Below are 7,726 nucleotides of genomic sequence, written 5' to 3' on the forward strand. Positions count from 1 at the left end.
TCAATATTACGCCCATTTTTGGGCAATCATGGGCACTAATTTAAAAAAATGAAAAACTGCGACTATTTTCAAAAAAGTTACCTAAAAATGGTTATAACTTGAAAACGGTGCACTTTATCAAAATTTCACTAAAGTACTTTTTGATTGCAAATTCGATTTTACATCGAATAATAAAGTTGAAAAATTTTTGCGACCAATATTTCGATTTTTTGAAAAAATCTGTATTGATTCAAAAATTCATAACTCGGTCAAAGATTTTTTGCCCATTCTGGAAATTTCTGAAAAGTTGGCATTTTATGTCCTCTACAACATATCAAAAAATAAAAAAAATTAAAAATAGTGTTTTTTGCAAATCAAGTTTTTGTGACAAAAAGTTAAATAAAAAATCACCAAATTTTTTTTTACCGTGTATCATTTTTTTTCAGTGTAGTCCATATCCATACCTACAACTTTGCCGAAGACACCAAATCGATAAAAAAATTCCTTCAAAAGATACAGATTTTTGAATTTTTGGACAAACTTATGATGCAAAATGGCTTCTTTGGGCATACTGAAGGCACCAAAAAAGTTTCACCCGGATTAAAAAATACAAAAAAAAATCGAATGACCGAAATCTCAGAGAATTGCTCATAGCCTTGCTCGTTCTGGTTTAGTTTGTTTCTCTTTCTTGGAATTTCCTGATATTTTTGCCTGCAACTAAAAAATGTTGTGCGCAGCGTTGATAGCTCAGTTGGTAAACGGGTAGCTAAAATTGTGTCTGCACCTTACCTGTCATGGGTTCGATTCCAGTATTCCTCTAGTTTTATTTACCTGATATTTTTTTTGGCTTTCCAAGCAAGACTTCGATTTCCTGCCTGTTCGAAGGATTTAAATATAGCATCAAAATTCTACCCATTTCTCATTGCAATCCCATTAGCCAAATTGAATTCCCGCTGTAATCCTATAGAGAATTCGCATTGTTTTTTGTCCAATGAGATTTTTATTTACCCGGAAAGTTGTTATTGTCGGGTATTCATTTGCCCTTGGAATGGCACGTTTTGGTATTGGTCTTCCCCATACAATTTTTGGTATGATTTCATGGTATTATACCATCTTGTCAGCTGTGTGCTATCTTGTGACATAGACCATTTTGGTCGAAAATGAGTTAATGATGACGTTTTGCTATACTTAACAAACACTACAAGATGCTTTAACCCGATTTTGGAAACTCACTTCCGTTTCCTGGATATCGCAATACACACTTGTGACATAGACCAATTTATCATCAAAATGATCGTGCACACTTGTGACACGTCATACATGTTGTTGGAAAATGTGGAATTTTTTTCTTGTTTTTCACAAATTTATGTTGATACACACTTTCTAAAGGCAATGCATTTTTTTGTTTTTGAAAATAAACTGATTAAGTCGGTTAAACTAGTAATTTGAGGTTATTTTAGTTTGTATGGGAATTCTGTGCACACTTGTGACACATAGTACAATTTTACTTTCGAAACACACTTGTGACACGTGCTTTTCAGATTTTTGTTTACATAATTTACTGTATGTTTTAACTGGTGTAACCAAATTAGTTGAAACTTGGAGCGTTTGTTAAGCGATAGTATACGATCCGATTGCTTCAAAAAGTTTGGCTCTACCATTCATAGTTTTGAAAATATTTATCATCAAACTTTAAAAATCGATTTTCTCGAAAAGTACTAAATGGTCGTTGTCACAAGATAGCACACAGCTGATGATCTATTACTGGGCATCCAAGGGCACATTTTGGTATTTGTTATTATGCCAAGTAATACCATAATATGATATTCCCGTGTTATTTACCCCTGCTCGGGCAATGGCCCTTTGTACGACCGCAATTATTTAAAATGCATTTTTAAATCAGTTTTGAAAAATTAACGCCGTGGCTCTTCTTGACAGCTCGTTCCAAGGGGACCATAGTTGATCCACCGGAAAAATGTTGTCTTGTCAATTTTTTTTGCATAAAAATGAAAAACAGGTGATTATGAATGGTTTTGAAGCGTGTTTTTTTTTACCAATGTACATGCAAATTTACATAGGGCTTTAAGACCCTATTGTGGACTGTATTTCGTTTTTTTCACGTCGGAGACGGAGCGAATAAAACGCGTGTCGTTCCTCTTCCGACTAAACTCTTAAACTTAGCTCTTTATTTCTAACGATTCAAGATGACAACAAATAGGAGCAAACAAAACCAAATCAAAATATTTACACGAGAGGTGGCAGCGCTTTTTTCTGTGCTGAACAACCTAATTTTGGCGCCACCTACATTTGAAACCAAGTCGCGCTGCAAAAACTCAATTGGGTACTAAAGCCCTATGTCCATTTTTATGTACAACGGTAAAAAACACGATTAAAAACCATTTCTGATCACTTTTTTTTTTCATTTTAATGCAAAATTTTTTTTTGACTAGACAACATTTTATCGATGGATCAACTATGGTCCCCTTGGAACGAGCTGTCAAGTTGGAGCTTTTCTGTCAAAAAGGACCGCGAGGTTAATTTTTCAAAATTGATTTAAAAATCCATTTTAAACTCTTTGTGGTCGTACAAAGTGTCATTGTACTCAGAAAAATAAGCTTTATCGCTGTTAACAATAATATCAGTAATCGAAGCTTCCTAAAGGACCCAATTGAGGTTTTGCAGCGCGACTGTGTTTTAAATGTAGGTGGCGCCAAAATGAGGTTACTTGCCAAAAATCGTATTCCATCTAATATTCCATAGAGATCTCCACGGTTTCTCTCACGCACACCATGATTCTGTGTTAGTATTTGTATTTAAAGTAATGTTTTGGTTTTGATCGATTGGGATTGGCTGAATTCCAAGCAGCTGATTTTGTTTATACTATTTTTACACATACATAGGCAAATCGAGTAGATCAATCGCCTGTAAAAACCAGCTGTTTACCACGTGCTCGTGGTATAACAAAGGACACAGCTGATTTTGACAGACGAATCATTCTACTCGATTTGCGTATGTCTGCGTGTAACTAAACTCCAAACTAACACACTCTCGCGCGTGGATATCTCTATTCTGCTGGATTGAAGAACAAAATCGCTTATTTCTCATAATTTTTTTGTGTTTATTGTTTATTCGTCAAGCTTATGTAGACTACTTACAATTTTCTTACATACTAGATATTATTTCTATTGTACAGATTTTTTTCGTAGTTCCGGTTTAGACATGTCGAAATGTATGTACTGTGAATTTTCATTATAAAAGCGCATCATTTGATTTAATGGCGATTTTTTTAAATAATTTGTCGTGTATGCAGTTATTCTAAAAAGTTGTGAATGTCTAAGAGTACGGCTTGGTTCATGAATACTATTGCGTATTACTGAAAATAATGCTGCTGACTGTATGCGTTGAGAAATAATGTCGTTGATGAAAGAGAGCATGGCAAATTTACGACGTTCTTGTAATGATTGTATGTTTATGAGCATGCAGCGTGCTTCATACGATGGGAGAGGAAATGCAGTCCAGTTAAGTTTACGTAGTGCGTACAGTAAGAATTGTTTTTGGACAGATTCAATACGTGCTTGGTGTACGGCATAGTATGGATTCCAGACGATACTACAGTATTCCAAGAGTGGCCTGACATACGTTATATAGAGTAATTTAATAGTATACGGGTCCTGGAAGTTGAATGCAAAGCGCTTTATAAAGCCTAATGTACTTTTTGCCTTGTTTATTATTGTGTTATACACAGAAAAAAATAATCCGGTAAATTTACATCATTTATGATGTACCAAAAGTGCACGTCATTAATGATGCGAATTTACATCGAATTCATTGTAAATTTAAGTGCCTTCCAATGTAATCGTGCCGAACCAAAAGCGCTACGAAAACATGTAAATTTCCGATGAAATCTACGTAAATTTACCCCAGCCGAAAATTTTTTTTGCTCCGCTGAATCTGGAATCCGATGTAATTTTCATGGTTTTAGTTTTGCATGCTGCATTTAAATGCTATTTCAAAAGAAATGCGTTTCCGATTGAATAATAAACAATCAAAAACATGTCAATGAAAAGCATTTAATGACAGTATAAAAATGAAATAGTTTGAAAACAACATCGAACACCAAATCCAACAGAGCATTAGAGAATACAATCTTACTAAAGTAAAGTAAATCTTTCCCAGTTCTTGAGGGGAACACACTTGAAGAGTATCGGGGCCGTCATTTACAAAGCGGATTCAGTGGCTATTTCTTTACTTAATGTTAACATGTGCAGGTTAATGTTAACATTCCATAGGTCGCCTTCCTAAGGTGTCGTTAATAAGGTCCAGCTTGTGACGATGCTCTACCTTCCCTTTACTAGGCAATCGAATCCAGAAGAGAAACGATCACCAGTTGTGTTGGTCCGAGCCGGGATTTGAACCTCGATCTAACGCTTACGCGGCGGAAGCGTTACCACTAAGCTACGTGGCTCGGTGAATCTTACTAAACATGAATCAATATTAGCGAAGAAATTTAAAAAAAAAATAACTGGGTATTGAATTGTTCCCTTTAAACTTTATGGTGATTTTAAAAATACGGAATGGTACTCACCTACTATTTTGTCAACACAAAATCATTCAGCGCCAGCAATTACCCCTTGGCAGTTTCCATTCAAGAGGAGGCAGTCCATTCAGACTGAACATTGCCGAGGGACGAAATACGATCGCGTCTGGGATTTCTCGTGACCGACCTTCTAGCCGGCGTACTCGCTTCAAGAATTTGCTGCACATCTTGAACCGAATCGATTCCGGGTTGAGATTCTCGTTTAGCTGCTTGGTTTGCAATTCGCGCCTATCGCTGGTCCAAGTGTTTATCCTGGAAGGCAAAGAAAAAGCACCGTATAGTAATCAGTACAGTATGCACGATTTAAAACATTTTTTCACCTGGAATCGATCTTGCACAGCTTGCAACAAACGTTGAATCCTAATGATCCTGTGATGACGAGCCCCTGATTTCTCTGCACATTTACCACGCTTCAGCGCGATCAGATTCATCGTTTTCAGCTTACGCGGCCGATGGGTGCCGGTAGCTGGCCCGCAGACAAACGATCTCAAATGCTCCGGGTTGTTGTTTGGCCGTTCCATCCAGAGAACAAGTTGGAGTTCGAGCGGTGCGTGGACCTGGTGGAGATCGTGGACGACTAGATCGTCTGCCTTGTGTTTTGGGCAACATGGTCCATATCCGTCTCCGTTCGGTTCTCAGCATTCTTGCTTGTTTCCGTTCTTACTTGTCCGTAACCGAAAGAGCCCGCACCGATTCCGTTGACTAACCGTTCCCTAGAAGAAATTTTACCGTCCTGGCACGGAATCGTTTTCTTCAGGTTATTGTCCACGCCACCATGGCGGTTCTGGTTCGTTTTGGATTCCAGGAAGGGGGTCAAACTGTCTGGTCTGTCTATAGGTTTTGCCAAATTTTTGTAAATTTGATTCTGGAAAAGATTCGATTTGTATGAACTGCCTGAGAAAACAAAAAATAACATTTTACTCACCTTAATTACGCCAAATCGTAGTACCAATTACGCTATTCGGAGGAGTTTTGGCTCCTCTTTAAGCCTACCGTAAAAATTGGTCAATTTTTACAAAAGAAACCATCAATATTTAAACTTTGTTTTATAATTTCGCATAAAAGCAGATTTTGGTGCTAAAGTGCTATCTGTTTGACAGTTTAAAATTTTGCTTTGACGTTTTCTCCCAACCTCGACTCGACGACTCGACAAGGCACAAACGAAGTACTAGATCAGTTGAAATTTGATCGTACACGAAGAACCAGGTTTGCTCACTTTATTAGTTTTGTAGTTTTGATTTTCAACAAATTTTTAATATTATATTGAAATTCATCTGAAAATTTTGGAAGCAGAATTGAAAAGCAAAAAACACCATAAGACCTTTAACAAAAACTCTAGATATAAAACACTGCATGCGTGTCCTTGAAAAATACACTCTGAAAGCGGGAAGTTGCACCCTAAAAAACCAAATAACTGAAGTAAGTTCAAAAAATTAAACAAGTAATAAGACAATCATCCTGTCAAAAAAAAAATCACTCCATGTTACCGGCTCACATCTCTCTTTTTAATTTGACCGAAAATGGCTTTGTTTACAACTGGCGCTTGAACCTTTTGAAAACTAACCCAAGAAATGTACTAGATTACACGATATTCTATCAATAAATGATGTTTTTGTTTCTTCTCAATTAGGCGTGTACCTAATCAGAAGGCAAAAAGAAACGTCATTTAATTTATTGTTATCGTAAAATTTTCTCCCCGATTCGATTATTTTTTAAATTTTAGTTGATATCGAAAAAACAGAAATTTACCGAAAGTAAAGCTGAATTTGGCTTGGTCATCGAATCGGGCCTGTTGATGTTGAGAAAGTATGTGCCTGGCTCAGGAACATCAGTCCCGGCGAAGTTCGTTTAGTCGATAAGTCAACTAAAGTGGTTACCTGCGCGATGTCGTAGTTTAGAACGTTCTAAGGAAGATGGCAGATCCAAGAGAAAGCTGTTCGAGGAGAAGCAGCTGCGCAAGTTAAACCGGCTGAACGCGGATGTTTCATGTCTGGAAGTGGAATGTTTAATGTTGTGTAATATTCTCACAAAACGTCACTTACGCTATCCCGTTATGAATGCAAATGCAACAACTGCATTTGACCAGGACCGTTCCCGTCAACTAAGTTGATCGCCATCAGATTTCAGCAACTTCCTCGGTCAATATTTCCCATCTAACTCACGACGCAAGTCCTGACGATTTAACTGAAAGAATTCAAAGGTGTGTTAAAAGAGGTTTTGCTGTATAAATTTTACAAATCGACGGTGCTCTATTTGATTTGGAAACTTACCAAAACAACCAATTGATATTAAAAACAACCTGGAAAGTTACCCGAGCATGTCCGGAGACATCTACTCTTGCTCAACAGTCCCGAAAAACCAGCTGTTGCTGGAACATTTGCTGAGCATGTTTTTAATCGCAAACTTCAACAATTAATGCTAAAACACTTCCACACCCCACGCGCATAAACAAACAATAACATTCAGTCGATTTGTTCGTCTGCGTTTTGAGCTGTCATTCACAAAACAAAAACATTTGAAATTTAAATTATTTTTTAGTTTACAGGAAGCAATTTTTACAATAGAAACATAATTACATGCTTTTCAATTTTACAAATTTATGATTTGCTGGAAGCAAAAGCTCCATTTACATGAGATTCGTGAATTACAACGAATTTCATTTTGCGTGAAGGCCTTTTAAATGCTATTCAACGGTTTACATTGAATTTCAAATTTACATTGAGCATGTTTACATTCGAAACATGGTTTCAGTGCCGCGTGAATTTACACTTTTTTTTCTGTGTAGTGTTCTACAAAAGTTAGTTGTGAGTCTAGGATGACACCTAGATCACGTACTACTTTGCATTTTTCTACTGGTTGGTTTCCTAATAATACTGTTATGTTTGGAGTTTCATGTTTTCTGCTGAAGGCAATGGAATTACATTTCTTTACATTCAATTGGAGTAGGCTTTTACTACACCATGTGTAGAAAAGATTAATTTCGTTTTGGAATACATGACTGTCATTGGCATTTCCTATTTCCATATACAATTTCATGTCGTCTGCGTTTTCAAATCAAGACTAACATTTCAAAAAGGCCAAACATTCAATATTACGCCCTTTTAAAATGTTAGTCTTGATTTGAAAATTTTGAAAATATTGTTTTCGAAA

General features: G+C 36.5%; 1 long non-coding RNA gene across 2 annotated transcripts; it reads right to left on the reverse strand.

Annotated features, from left to right (window-relative positions):
- Positions 1 to 2,726: 2,726 nt before the first annotated feature.
- Positions 2,727 to 7,613, reverse strand: LOC120429224 (uncharacterized). Of its 2 annotated transcripts, XR_005607239.2 has the most exons (4): positions 6,847 to 7,613; positions 5,502 to 6,760; positions 4,897 to 5,441; positions 2,727 to 4,828 (listed from the first exon to the last, which is right to left on the reverse strand). It is a non-coding gene; the product is annotated as an uncharacterized LOC120429224 (long non-coding RNA). The 2 variants fall into 2 exon arrangements; XR_005607238.2 differs by having other exon boundaries at positions 2,728 to 4,828; positions 5,502 to 7,613.
- Between the last annotated feature and the right edge of the window lie 113 nt (positions 7,614 to 7,726).

Source organism: Culex pipiens, unplaced genomic scaffold (genome assembly GCF_016801865.2).
Source record: "Culex pipiens pallens isolate TS unplaced genomic scaffold, TS_CPP_V2 Cpp_Un0003, whole genome shotgun sequence".
In the NCBI taxonomy this organism is placed as follows: Eukaryota; Metazoa; Arthropoda; class Insecta; order Diptera; family Culicidae; genus Culex; species Culex pipiens.